At 47.5% G+C, this 14,741-nt stretch overlaps 1 protein-coding gene across 4 annotated transcripts in view; it reads left to right on the forward strand.

Annotated features, from left to right (window-relative positions):
* The window catches only part of LOC122556672 (protein phosphatase 3 catalytic subunit alpha), a 426,923-nt gene that overhangs the window by 179,143 nt on the left and 233,039 nt on the right, over nt 1–14,741 (forward strand). The window lies entirely within an intron of this gene.

The raw sequence follows: 14,741 nt of genomic DNA on the forward strand, positions 1-14,741 counted from the left end.
CAAATAAACTTGGGCTATAATCTGGTGTTGTTTGATTTTTAACTTTATTCACTCCAGTCCAACACTAGCACCTCTAACATGATGTGAAGAGTACTGTTGAATTCACCTGATCCAATGAAAAAGCAAATTTGGGAAATCCTAATGTTTCTCATCATTCCAAACTGTCAGTCTTACTGTGAGTGGGTCGATAGTTTCTTGTTAAGGATGAGAGTAAGTTTGTTTAACGAAGGTCAGGGCACATTCCGATTTCAATACCCTGATGAGGCACAGCATCCAACTTAAACAGCATTACATTCAGCACTGCTGTTCATGTGATTGATATGGTGGTATATGTTTTGTATATGGTAAGTATGCCAATTTGCCTGTATTCATGATTTTGAGTCAAAAATTCTTTCTTGAAAATAAATAAATATACAGTTTAGCCAGATCATGTGAGCATTTGCAGCTAACTTTGTGCAGATTAATGCTCAGCAGGGATTGCATCCTGGCACCTAGTGAGAATCAACTTGTGCAGGTCAGTTAAGAATAGTGCATGTGGTTTGGCCTTCCATAAGCACATAATTTTGCAAATTCATCTTTCATGTACCTTCTGTTGCTGCATCTTGTTGCACACATGGAATGAATGAGTCATTGCAAAATAATGCGTCAGTGTGAGACAATAACCTTTGCTTTCAATTTGATTTCTGAAATCTGAAAGATTTATATGCCACTGTCAGAGAAATTCAGCCCAATGAATCAGAGATCACCAATGAGGATCGCGGTGAAATTGACAAGTGGTTTATTAAACGAAGTAAAATCGCGGTGGAGAAATTGACCAGGCTGACACAGAACTGATTCTCTGCACAAATGGCCAGAATTCGCTTTCCCGAGCAGAAGGTGCCGGTAGGTTTTATAGGGTTACAACATAAAGGTGATACAGTACAATGGTGAAAATTGTAAAATGATTAAAACAAGAATAAACTGAATGGAAATTAATCAAGCATCCGACAACAGCAATTCATTTGCAATTGACACGGGAGATTCCAGCCATCTCCGTGAGTAGGTGAGAATTTCTTCTTCATTGTATTTCCTGTCCGTGCAAATATGTGCAATGGGAGCAATACAAATGGAGGGCCATGACCAGGACTACAATACCAACAAGAATGACAATAAGGGCTATCAGTCCCTGCAGCAAGGCTGTGCCCCATGAGCCAATCCATGCGTCAGTTTTATTATATTTTTGCTGGGGTCAGGGATGTAGATACAGCAGTCTGCACCAATGAGGGCGCATATGCCCCCTTTTGGCCAGCAAGTAGTCCGGGGCTATTCCATTTTGTAGGGCGACTATGCGAATAGCAACAGTCTCTGCTTTCAGCTGGGCAAGTGCTTCAGCTGTGGCATTCGCTATCTTCTGTAGCGTGTTGGCCGGCTGATGTGCCTCTATGTCCAGGCACAGGGTTGTATAAGTGGGCACAAATAGGGAGAGTACGTTGTCTAGGCCAGTGAGGGTGCATTTTCTGCGGGTAACAAGCTTCCAGAAGGGAGAAGACTGGGAGTGGTAAATAAATGGTACCATGTACCCGACGCAACAGCTCACAGTCCATGACAACGGCAGCCAGGGGTATGCCTTGTGGCCGCAAACAAAATAAGTGCATTGTATGTTCTTAGATGGTGAGTTTGGGTTCCTGTTCACATGGTATCGAAAGTGGAATTGTGGGCCGACTTGTTGGGGGCAAGTAAGTGCTGCGCTCTGCTGTGGATCAGTGCACTGTGGGGTCAGGAGGAGTGAGTTAGTGCACCGGCTCCAGAAAGCCTCCCATCCATACAGCTGGCTTCTCGTCAGGCACATGGTTCCTATGGGTGACCTCTGTCTGGTGGTGTCAGTGATGGTCAAGGCTGGGGGTTTGTGTGAAAGGTTATAGGCTGGGTAGAACCATCCTGTGAATTTGTCTCAATGTGACCCTGTGGATTTCCAGCAATCTGGGCTATTGGTTCCGTCAGTAGCCAGTCTGGTTAGCAGGCTGAGTGTTGTGACCTCAGCAGATCTGTCTGGTTCCAGCCACCATTCCACCATCTCTGCAGTGTTAAAAGGGACTGTGGCTGGGGGAATATCACCACGGAAATGGGCAGGGACGTGGGCACAGACCCAGCAGCTGGTCTAGTTCAACCTCTGGTCATACACGTGGGTCATGTTAGGGAAAGTGTTTGCCTTCAGCTCGCAGCGAATTAAGTGCCTCATTCTGTGTCCCCTGTTACCAATCCATGGTGATGTGTAAGTCAGACAGAGAGTGATGATCCCGATGGTTGTGCCGGGTAGCTGGATCCCTCTGCGGTGTCTGGAGGTGTATCCTGTCCTGCTTGGTTGTCTTCGTGTGGAGATGGAGTCCTCTTGCACTGGGTTGTGTGTGTCCATTAGGGTCTCCCTTGGAGCTTGACAGCTGTCTTGGTTGTGAGCAAGATCAGGTATGGTCCTTTCCACCGAGGGAAGAGAGGATCTTTTGGCAGTGACTGTGTCATTACATAGTCCCCAGGTTTCAATGGGTGAAGTGGTTCCTGCTGTGGTGTGGGCAGTGCAGCTTTTACCAAATCTTGGTTTAAAGTGATCCTTATACCAAGGGCTTAAATGTAATCTAAGAGAGCCTCCTGCGTTAGGAGCAGCACTGTGTCAGTGGCTAGTTTTGGGGGGTCTGGTAGCTGTGGACATGGGTCATCCTGTCATTCAGTTTATCTGTCCTCTTATTGTGTACAGCACCACTGGCAGTGCGTCTGGCCGAGCCAGTCCTTTGTACTGAGTGATTTTTGTGAGGGTGGTTTTGAGGGTGCCATTCATTCTTTTCAGCATTCCTGATAACTGGGGCTGGTAGGGGATATGGTGTCTCCAGGGTATCCCTAGGGCTTCACTAATCACAGGAGAAACGACGTTTCGGCCATGAGCCCTTCTTCAGGACGACTGAAGAAGGGCTCATGCCCGAAACGTCGGTTCTCCTGCTCCTTGGATGCTGCCTGACCTGCTGCGCTTTTCCAGTAACACATTTTCAGCTCTGATCTCCAGCATCTGCAGTCCTCACTTTCTCCTTCACTAATCACAGTAATGAGTTTTGCGGTGAAATAGGTCCCCCTGTCTGTTTCTATGTTTCCCTGGACACTAAATCTTGGAATAACGTCCCGCAGGAGACATTTCACCGCTGTCCAGGCATCATCCTTTTTGGTGGGGAATGCCTCTACCCATTTTGAAAACATGTCTCCAATGACTAGGACGTATTTGCATTCCTGTTTTTGAGGCATGTGGGCAAAATCGATCTGGAGATGGGTGAAGGGCCCCTCAGGAACTGATAAGTGGTCATTTTTGGCCACACGCTTCCCTGCATTGTTCTGTAGTCAGATGAGACACTGTGACAGCAGGACTTTTTTTTAGATTAGATTAGATTAGATTACTTACAGTGTGGAAACAGGCCCTTCAGCCTAACAAGTCCACACTGCCCCGCCGAAGTGCAACCCACCCATACCCCTACATCTACCCCTTACCTAATACTACGGGAAATTTAGCATGGCCAATTCACCTAACCTGCACATCTTTGGACTGTGGGAGGAAACTGGAGCACCCGGAGGAAACCCACGCAGATACGGGGAGAATGTGCAAACTCCACACAGTCAGTCGCCTGAGGCGGGAATTGAACCCGGGTCTCTGGCGCTGTGAGGCAGCAGTGCTAACCACAGTGCCACCGTGCCGCCCACAAGACTTGGGCAGCTGCAGCAAATCCCGGTGCATACCAGGAATGGCTGACAGCATGTATCATGCTTCTCTTGCCGATGTGTCTGATTCAGTGTGCTGCCAGGGACAGTATATACAGGTGGGCTTTTGGGTAAATATTGCGGCCATCATAAGTAACTGTAGGGAGGATGATGGTACAGCCCCAATACAGGCCCAAGCGACCCTCTCTTCTGGTGGAGCAGCTTGCTGACCTGCTTGGACTGTATCAAGAGGGTCAGGGGACTCTGGCAGTTTAGCCACCTTGGGGGTCTGCAGGACATAAGTGGCCGGATGTAGTGCAGCTTCCCGGGCTGCTGCATCAGCTAAGGCATTTCCTTGGGCGACGGGATCAGTGGCAGAGGTGTGGGCGTCACATTTTATAATTGCTACAGCGGAGGGTTGCAGGGCTACTTCTAGGGGGTTGGCAATGAGTGCAGCATGTTCGAGTGGTCTCCCTGCTGAGGTGATGAACCCCCTCTGCTTCCATATTGTGCCAAAGTCATGAACGACTCTAAAGACATATCTGGAGTCTGTGTAGATGTTGGCTGTGCTACCCTTTGCCAGGATGCAGGCTCTGGTGAGAGCGAAGCACTCTGCAGCTTGTGTGGATGTCCCGTCTGGTAATGCAGCTGATTCGAGGGTCGTGAAGGAGGTGCAGGTGGCATATCCTGCTAATGTGCATTGGTCTGATGGCCAGAAGGAAGAGTTGTTGGTGAAAAGCATTAGGTCAGGGTTTTCTAGTGGTGTCTCACGTTGCGTAACGACATGCTGAACCAGGTCTAAAACAGTCATGGTCGTCTGCAGGATCGTGCTGGATCAGCGGCTGTTGGGTGGCGGTGTTCACGACGGGAGCGCTCTGTAGGGAGAGATTTGTCTTAGATAGCAAAGTGACATCATAACCAGTTCTCCGAGTTGCAGTAAAATGGTGGGTTGCTGCTGAATTGAGCAGCAAGAAGACCGAATGTGGGACCAAAATAGTGCACAGGTGATCCAGTACAATGGGGGTGGCCTTTTCCACTGTTACTGCAGCTGCTGCCACCACATGCAAACCTGTCGGCATTCCCCTCCCCTCCCAACAGGTGGGAAATGTACAGACTAAAAGGCATCAGGGTGACGGAGATGCCATGAAGCTGCATTAAAATACCGGATGCGAACCCTTCTGACTCGGTTACATAAAGATAGAAGGGTTGTGAGTAGTTTGGGATTCCCAGAGCAGGAGCGGAAATTAGTTGTTGCTTCAGTTCAGTGAATTCCCATTCCATTCTGGACATCCACCTCACATTGGCTGGCTGTTTAGGGGAAATTGCCCCCCGCAGGGGTGCATCAATGACATGGTGATCAGGGATCCAGTGTCTGCAGTAGTTTACCATCCCCAGAGAAGCTTGCAGCTGAGTCCTTGTGGCAGGTGGGGGAAGTTGGGTGATGGCTGTCACATGCTCCTTGGACAGTGCTCTGAGGCCGTGCAAAAGGTCGTATCCCAGGTGTTGGACCTTTTGCTGACAGAGCTGCATTTTCTCGTTAGACACCCTGTGCCCATCCTGTGCCAGACAGTGGAGCAAGGCTACCATATCCTGCATGCATGCAGCAGTGGAGGTGGAAGCCAATAGCAGGTCATCTGCAGACTGGAGGAGGGTGCTGTGGCATGGCGTGGTGTAGTGCAGCGGCATAAACTGTGCGGTTCTCTGGATACCTTTTGGGAAGTCAGGTCCATCTATATTGGCAGCCACTGTATGTAAAAGCAAAAAGGTATTGGCTCTCAGGGGATAATTTAATTGAGAAGAAGGCTGAGCATAGGTCGATTACAGAGAAGCAGGTGGCAGAAGCAGGGATACTGGTCAGGATAGTGTTTGTGTCTGGGACTACTGGGGAGCAAGAAATAACAGTGACATTAACAGTCCTAAGTCTTGCACAAATTGCCATTTTCCTGGTCTCCCAGGCTTTGGGATAGGTACGATAGGCATGTTGCATGGGCTGGTTGTGAGCACTAGGATTCCCTGTTACAGAAGTGACTCAATACCTGATTTGATCCCCTCTACTATTGTGGGTGATAACGGGTGTTGTGGTATTGATGGTAGGATGGCTCCCTGTCCGAGTGTAACTGTATTTTGTGGGGCCAACATTACCTGGCCTGCATGGTTTGAATGCTGTGCCCACAGTGAGTTTGGGAGATCAGCAAATAAGAGGGGGCTTTTGTAGGGGGCAGCGCCTAGGCTCTGTTTTGTAAAAGTAGCTTGTAGTAATGCATGAGTGCAGTGCATGCAGAACTCATCTTGTCTAATCTGTGCAACCTCTACTAAGAGGTCTGTGTCTTGCCCAAGCGGTGTGAAATATAGTGGTGGTTGCATGAGCTGCACTGTCATGGTTCCTAGATCTTTGGGGAGCCATGGGCTCTTAACAATCGAGGAACATGTGGAACCGCAGTTGGGTTGTTGCAGGCCAGTGCAGCCTGCTCTACGCTGAGTTGTACTTCTGCTGCAACACCCTGTGGTCCGACAAAAGTAACTGCCAGTGATCGTTAGTGGGGAGGTGAGCTCGAGATGTGAGTCCGCAAGTACAGCATATGTTGCTGCTGGTTCCTGCAGGCCAGAAGCTGCACAGTGAAACTGACAGACAAAGCGGCCTGTCAAATTATCCACTGGAGGAAGGATAATGTGGAGGCTGAAGGGGTGGTTGATAGCCAGGAGAGGAGAGAGTCAAGAAGGGCGGGGTAGGTTCTGGTGGGCACAACCAGGCATAGCGAGAGTTTGCCTGGTCAGGAGGCTTGGGCTGCGGGAAATGGCTGCCCATAGCATGGAGAAGTGTGCATCTGGGATCTCAAAGATGAGTCCTTGGAGAGAGCAGTGGATGCTGGCATTTAACTTGCACAGTGTCTGGCGACCCAGGAGGGCTACTGGGCAGGAAGTAGAGATGATGGCAGCGTCTGGGACCATGACAGGCCCTATGCTGAATTGCATGGGATGGAAAGTGGTGCATGGGTGCAGCCACTCCCGAAACTCCCACGGTTCATTCAATTTTCGAGCTCAGGGTAAATTTCGCTGAGGGAGGTGCAGATGAATGGGTGGGCCCGGAGTCCACCAGGAAAGAAATGAGCCGTTCCCCCAACCTCGACATGCATCACAGGATTTTCGGACGGGGAATGGGAGAGACATATTGAAACCGCCGGTGGAGCTTCTCTCCCGTGGCAGCCCTAGTTGGGTTCTTGGGGTCAGTCATATTGTATGCAGCCTGTCAGGGCTACCACTTGGGGGGGCAGTGTTCTGTTGCATTGCTGGGGGGAGGGGGAGAGGGGAGGGGTGTGTGCTGGGGAGGTGTGGGGTGGCTTGGTGACCATGCCTAGCTCCTGACCTACATTCCCTTTCCGCTTTCCACAAAGACCGTTCCTTCCATGACTACCTGGTCAGGTCCACGCCCCCAACAACCCACTTTCCTGTCCTGGCACCTTTCCCTGCCACCACAGGAATTGCAAAACCTGCACCCACACCTCCTCCCTCACCTCCATCCAAGGTCCCAAAGGAGCCCTCCACATCCAATAAAGTTTTACCTGCACATCCACCAATATCCGTTGCTCCCGATGCGGTCTCCTCTACATTGGAGAGACTGGACGCCTCCTAGCAGAGTGCTTTAGGGAACATCTCTGGGATACCAGCACCAATTAACCACACAGCCCTGTGGCCCAACATTTCAACTCCACCTCCCATTCAGCCGAGGACATAGAGGTCCTGGGCCTCCTTCACTGCCGCTCCCTCACCACCCGACGCCTGGAGGAAGAATGCCTCATCTTCCGCCTTGGAACACGTCAACCCCAGGGCATCAATGTGGACTTCACCAGTTTCCTCATTTCCCTTTCCCCCATCTCACCCCAGTTCCAAACTTCCAGCTCAGCACTGTCCCCATGACTTATCCTACCTGCCTATCTTCCTTTCCACCTATCCACTCCACCCTCCTCTGACCTATCACCTTCATCCCACCCCCAGTCAACCATTGTACTCTTTGCTACCTTCCCCCTCCCTCCTCCCTGACCTATCACCTTCATCACCACCCCCACTCACCTATTGTACTCTATGCTACTTTCTCCCCACCCTACCCCTTATCATTTATCTCTCCACCCTTCAGGCACTCTGCCTCTTTTCTGATGAAGGGCTTTTTGCCTTAAACGTCGATTTACCTGCTTCTCGGATGCTGCCTAAACTGCTGTGCTTTTCCAGCCCCACTCTAATCCAGAATCCCTTCCCTAGCCCACTGTCCCACTCTCTCACAGAAGTGCCCCCTCAGGCGTCCTCTGGTCCTCTGTTGCAGTTTGTCCAGTAGTTCAGTTGCCTAAAATGTCATTTTTCCTGCTCCTCGGATGCTGCCTGACCTGCTGTGCTTTTCCAGCACCACTCTGATCTCCAGCATCTGCAGTCATCACTTCCGCCTAGCAACTCATTTCTCTCCAGTTTGTTCAATGTCGTTAACGTGAACTCCCCCCCCCCCCCCCCCCATTCTGCTGTTGCCAGGTCAAGTTGTGTGATTTATATATTTGTGCATAGGCCAGCAACATGCATTTTACAAGGGTTGGTTTTCCAATAACTGGATGCCTGCTGAACAATCCCAAACTTCTTTGAAGCGGGCTATGAAGTCTGGTAGGGGATTCATCTACACCGGGTTACAGCGCCAAAATCTGCATGCTGCTTGCACTGGTTTCTATTACAACATTGTCGAGCCCGCGCTTACAGTCTGAGGCGGAGTCCCAGGGTCGGGTAGGGAATTCTATGGTGGAACGAACAGTTCCCCAGTGGGATCCATTTGCAAGTTGCAGCAGGGTTTGTATGTCTTAGGGCAGGCAATTGTAGCTGGCTGAAATTTGCAGTAGTCAATTGTGGAATGGCATTGGATCTTTTTTAAGGAGTCTGGGGCATCCTGCAGCATGGTCCAGACCTCCGCATGGGTCCAGGGCTTATGCATCGGAGTGGAGCCGATCATGAGGCAATGGTTTGATGGTCTGTGCCCTGTGTTTTTAGGTAGTAGCAGCAGTTCTGCTGCGGGTAACTATGATGTTTTTGGTGGTGTCTGGCGGTGGTGTTGTATCGGGCTGCTGTGTCCCGCTGCGACCCCTCCCAGGACTAGATGTCGGCTAATGCAGCAGGTCTGATTCCGATGGTGGTAGGGGCAGTTTGGGGTACTGCGGGGCATAGGGCGGCGGGGCCACGACTGGGCATTGTGGGGAGGGGGGATCCGTTTTACAGGGCGTCTAGTAGTGATCTTTCACTTTATGGGGCTGGTGCTGCATCGCAATTTCTCTGAATTTTCCCAGACACTGTAACATGTCGGCAGTGTCACAGGAGGGGTTCCCCTTCCCTCCTGCAATGGCCATGGTCCAATAATCAATTTTTTCAAATTTAAAGGACCCCTCCTCCCCATATCACCAATTTCAGTCAGACCCAGGTGTACAGGTCCCCAATGAAGGGGATAACGTATCGGCTGTCCTGTCTCCTTGAGCACTGTGTCTGCTGGGGACCCAGGTGTTACAAGAGGATCTCCTATCTTTGCCTTGAAGATAACGTATATACCGTGCCGCCTAAGTGTCTTGTTGCCCAGGATTGGCGGCCGTGAACCGTTCTCCCCACGCTACTGGGGCAGCAACGTGCCCGCGAGTGGTACCTCCCGGCAGAAAGTGGACTTTCGTGCTCCCGTACTGTGAAACGGTTTCTGAGTCGAGCTTGCAGGCTGCGAACGTGGATTTCAAGGAATTCAGCAAATTCACCTGCCTCCAGACAGCACAGCTGTCAGTCACCGCTAGTTAAATAACCAATCAAACGCAGGACAGGTTAATTGTCGATCGTAATGTCAACAACCTTTTAGCCGTAGTATCACACTGTGCACAAGCGCAAGCCAGAGACTGAAACTGACCAGAAGAATGCTCCTAAAACTACTCGGGCATGCAGTGACAGACCATGGTCAAATATTTACAAACCGCAAAATATACACTTGAAAACCACAAACATGCAGGTAAAAAACCCACAAGACACCAAACAGGCCAGCAGCTGCTGCCCTTGTCATTTTTCCCGTTCTTTAGATCTTTTAAGCAAGGATTTGATGGACGGTCTTTCCTTCTGTCTCACTGGGAACTCCTGCAGATCCGTCTTTCCCCTGGCTGGATCAGGCACGCGGCTGCTGGCTGGCTCAAGTCTCATTGTGCATCTGCGTAAATGGGCACCATTTGGGGTATAATTTGACCTGCTTCACTCCAGCAGGGAAAACAGCTCAGTGCCAAAATGCTGCCGCAGTAGATCAGAATTGTGGCTACTCCCCCCATATGCCCAACTTGTTGTAGGAATGACCCGCTGGGGCAAAGCTAGCTGCCGGTTCTGAATTGAGCACAAGATGAAAAGTCAAGGTTCACTTACACTGTTGATAGAAAGGGCCTGCTGACTACGCCAAACTGTCAGAGAAATTCAGCCCAGTGAATCAGAGACCACAAACGAGAATCGCGGTGAAACTGACGAGCGGTTTACTAAAAATAAAATGATATCACAGAAGAGAAATTGACCAGGCTGACACAGAACTGATTCTCTGCACAGGCGGCCAGAATTCTATTCCCCGAGCGGAAGGTGCCGGTAGGTTTTATAGGGTTACAACACAAAGGTGATAAATGGTAAAGCAGTTACAGTATAATGGTGATAATTATAGAGGGATTAAAATAAGAACAAACTGAACTGAAATTAATCAAGTGTCCGGCAGTAGCAATTCATTTGCAATTAACACAGGAGATTCCAGCCATCTCTGTGAGTAGGTGAGAATGTCTTGAAGATTCTTTATTGTATTTCCCGTCTGCATGAATATGTGCAAATGTCCCTTTTCCTGGAATCCAGGTCTGTCCGTTCTGTTCCTCCTGCGCGCAAAGTCTTCTGGGCATTTAGGTCTGCCTCTTTGATTATGTGGTATCGGTTTGAATGGGAAATGAGCCTGCCCTTAGGGTGTTGGGACCGCAGTGCTAATCGGGGCTGGGAGCTTACTGGGAATGTTGTTTGGGAAGTGTATTCTCTCGTCTGGGAGTAGCTTGGCCATGTCTGGTTTCTTTGTTAGCCTGTTTGGCGGAGACTGGGGCATTGTGGGTGTGTTCTGTGTGTGTTGGCAGGCTTGATCTCTGTGTTTCACATGTGGTTTGTATGTGGTCATGCTGCAAGGTCGCAGATCTTTCCCCCACGACCACCAATAATATTTTAATGTTAAGGACATATTGAGTGTTCCAATAATTATCTTAACAGGCGTTTTAATTGATGTTAAAGTTGGTTTGTACATTGTTCACAACTTGAATGCGCTCGAGGGCCATGGTCAAGATGGCATGAATTCATAATCTTTCAAGGAGGCTATGTATCTCCTTTTACTTTATTTTAAATGTAGTGCTACCTGCTGAAATGCAGGAATAGAAATTGTTAAAAAGAGGGAAGGAGGGCTGCATCCTGAGTTCTTTTTTGCCTTTCTGGTTGTCCAGATTGGAGCAGAAAAGTGGCATCCAGCCTAACACGTCTGTCAAACTGGATAGTTGTCAGGCAGGAAACTTGCCACAAGCCTTTACTGGTCATCCTGCTATTAAATTTGACAGGATGTGAAAGAAATCTTTAATTTTGTGTTTTTAGTCTAAATGTTTTTTCTTCTCGAACGACCTGCACTATCCAACCTTCCTCTCTTTCTGGCTTTGAGTAACTATCCAGCACCGTGTACTAGAACTGGAAATAAATCTACATCATTCCATACATCAAATGATTCCTATAACAGTTTGCTACTGTGAAGTTTGTCATTGATTAGTGATTTTTCCTTTTTTTTCTTGGGAGATGAGTGGTGCAGGTTTAGATTAGCATGTATTGCTCATCTCTACCTGCCTTTCAGAACATTGTGATTGTCTTTTGACCTACTGCAGTCTACAAGCTGAAAGAGATTGGAAGTTCTAGAATTTTAACCAAATAGGATGAGGGGAAAGCGATGTGTTTAAGCTGGGATGCTGCGTCACTTGAACTGGTCATTGTAGTTAGTGGTGTTCCAGGTTGCGTGTTGCCCTGATACTTCTAGATGTATGGCTTGTACATTTTGAAGTTATTGCCAATCAAACGGTTGCAACTCACTCCTGTACACGCACTAGCAATGATATGTTGGTGATGGAAAAAGAGGATGACTTTGACCCAGATGATACCAAGCTTTCTTAGTGTATTGATCTGGGTGCCTTGCAGGTTACTGTGAGACTTTGGGTAGACAAGAGATGAGTCACACATCACTGAATACTTAGCTTCTGACCTACTTGAGTTGGTACAACTTTGTCACTGGTCCAATGAGTTTCTGGCCATTAGGGACCCCCTGGTTGTTGCTTTCGGGAGATTTCAACCATTCAATGTTAAGATGAGGTGACGAGGCTCTCTCTGAGACCTGTGTATGACATGAATCTACTTCTTAGACTTATAAGCCTCAACTTGAATGTTGTCTTGATGCATGTGGAACTGCTTCATTATCTGAGGAACTGTGAAGGAATTTGAACTGTGTAATAATTATCAAACACCCACTTTTGACCTTTGCAATTTGCCTGAGTTAACTATGGGCTCTCTGGTTTGCAATATTAGTGACTGTTGCCCATCCAGCCTTGCTAGTATCATTAAAATATTATGGATTGAACAATTCATGTTAATCTTCAGGACAAAAGTAGATTAACAGTTAAAATAATGAAGCCGGCAGTACGCTTCAAGTGTAACATAAAAATATTGAGCTGGATTTTAATTTCATCCAACTATCAAAAATCTGGCAGTAGACAATAAAAGGTGTGGAAGAGCAGGTGTTGGACTGGGATGGACAAATTTAAAAAACACCCAACACCAGGTTATAGGCTAGCAGGTTTGTTTGGAAGCATTAGCTTTCGGAGTGCTGTTCCTTCATCGGGTGGTTGTAGAGTATAAGATCATAAGACACAGAATCTGTAGCCTTATGATCTTACACACTACCATCACCTGATCAACGAGCAGCACTCCAAAAGTTAGTGCTTCTAAATCAACCTGTTGGAATACAACCTGTTGTTGTGTGATTTTTAACAATTTATACGTGGTCATGGGTTTACTCACTGGCCTCTTGTCCTTAACTGGGAAACTTCAGCACTAAATTGTAGGCAACAAGAATGCTGCCTAACAGTATCATGGTCCTTTTGAGCTCCAGTTGTTTAACTGTGATCATAATCTGCTGTTTTATCCTAAAACTGTACTGAGGGAGCAGTGATAGCAAACCCTTTAGTTTCATTTGCCAAAAACAAGAGTATGGTTCAAAGGGAGCCTGGATGGCAGGTACCTTTGATTAAAAATAATTGCATCTTTGGATGTAGGTTGGCTCGCTGAGCTGGGAGGTTCATTTCCAGACATTTCGTCACCCTACTAGGTAACATCTTCAGTCGGCCTCAAGCAAAGCAGTGTACATGATTCATGCTTTCTATTTATATGATTGGGTTTCTTTGGGTTGGTGATGTCATTTCCTGTGGTGATGTCATTTCTTGTTCTTTTTCTCATGGGGTGGTAGATAGGGTCTAACTCGATGTATTTGTTGATAGAGTTCCTGTTGGAATGCCATACTTCTAGGAATTCTCATCATTGTTTCTGTTTGGCTTGTCCTAGGATGGATGTATTGTCCCAGTTGAAGTGGTGTCCTTCCTTATCTTATGTAAGGATACTAGTGAGAGAGGGTCATGTCATTTTGTGGCTAGTTGTTGTTCATGTATCCTGGTGGCTAGTTTTCTGCCTGTTTGTCCAGTATAGTGTATGTTATAGTTCTTGCGCAGTATTTTGTAAATGACATTAGTTTTGCTTTTTAACTGTATAGGGTCTTTCAAGTTCATTAGCTGCTGTTTTAGTGTGTTGATGGGCTTGTCGGTTCCCATGATGCCAAGGGGTCTGAGTGGTCTGGCGGTCATTTCAGACCCCTTGGTATCATGGTAACCGATAAACCCACCAAAACACTTAAACAGCAGCTAATGAACTTGAAAGATCCTATACAGACAACAAGCAAAACTAATGTCATTTACAAAATACTGTGCAAGAACTGTAACAAACACTACATTGAACAAACAGGCAGAAAACTAGCCACCAGGATACATGAAGACCAGCTAGCCACAAACGACATGACCCTTTCTCACTAGTATCCTTACATAAAGATAAGGACGGACGCCATTTCGACTGGGACAACACATCCATTCTAGGACAAGCCAAACAGAGAGACACACGAGAATTTATAGAATTCCTGTTGGAATGCTATGCTTCTATCAACAAACACATCTAGTTAGACGCCATCTATCACTCCCTGAGATAAAATACAGGAAATGACATCACCACAGGAAATGATATTACCAACCCAAATAAACCCAAACATATAAATAGAAAGCAGGAATCATGTACACTGCTTTGCCTGAGGCCCACTGAAGATGCTACCTAGTAGGGTGACGAAACACTTGGAAATGAACCTCCCAGCTCAGCGAGCAAACCTACATCCAGAACCTAGCCTGAGCTACAAATCTTATCAAAACTTGCTAATTGCATCTTTATCGACGGATAGAGCAAGAATCAGCTTCATCAAAAGAACCTGCTTGGATGTCTCAAAAGATCTGTCAGCCCTTTTAACAACTGACACTCTAAAGGCTGCTTGATGTTTTGATTGCTGATCTACAGAAACATGTGTGCCTTTAAGAAGGGTGTAGCATTGAATTCATCTCTATCCTGGTGGCTGTGAGCCTATGAGAAACAGTATTATCTCCAAGAATGAAATTAGCAGTGGGTTAGCGGCAATAACACAAGCAAAGGTGCTAGCCTTGGCCATCTGCTAATCTGCCAGTGGAAGAAAAGCTCAGACAATATTTTCCAATATTTAAGTATTCTGTGCTAACCATCCATTTTTACAATTGAAAATAATTGATTATCTGAAAAACTATAAAATATGCTTGACAGGATGTCACTTAACTGATTCACACAAAGTTTCCAGCGGGTAGAGTCAGTGGCCAAGTAATGGAATA

This window comes from Chiloscyllium plagiosum, unplaced genomic scaffold (assembly GCF_037043375.1).
Source record: "Chiloscyllium plagiosum isolate Xiang-an unplaced genomic scaffold, Cpla_swu_hap1 HiC_scaffold_16, whole genome shotgun sequence".
Taxonomy (NCBI): Eukaryota; Metazoa; Chordata; class Chondrichthyes; order Orectolobiformes; family Hemiscylliidae; genus Chiloscyllium; species Chiloscyllium plagiosum.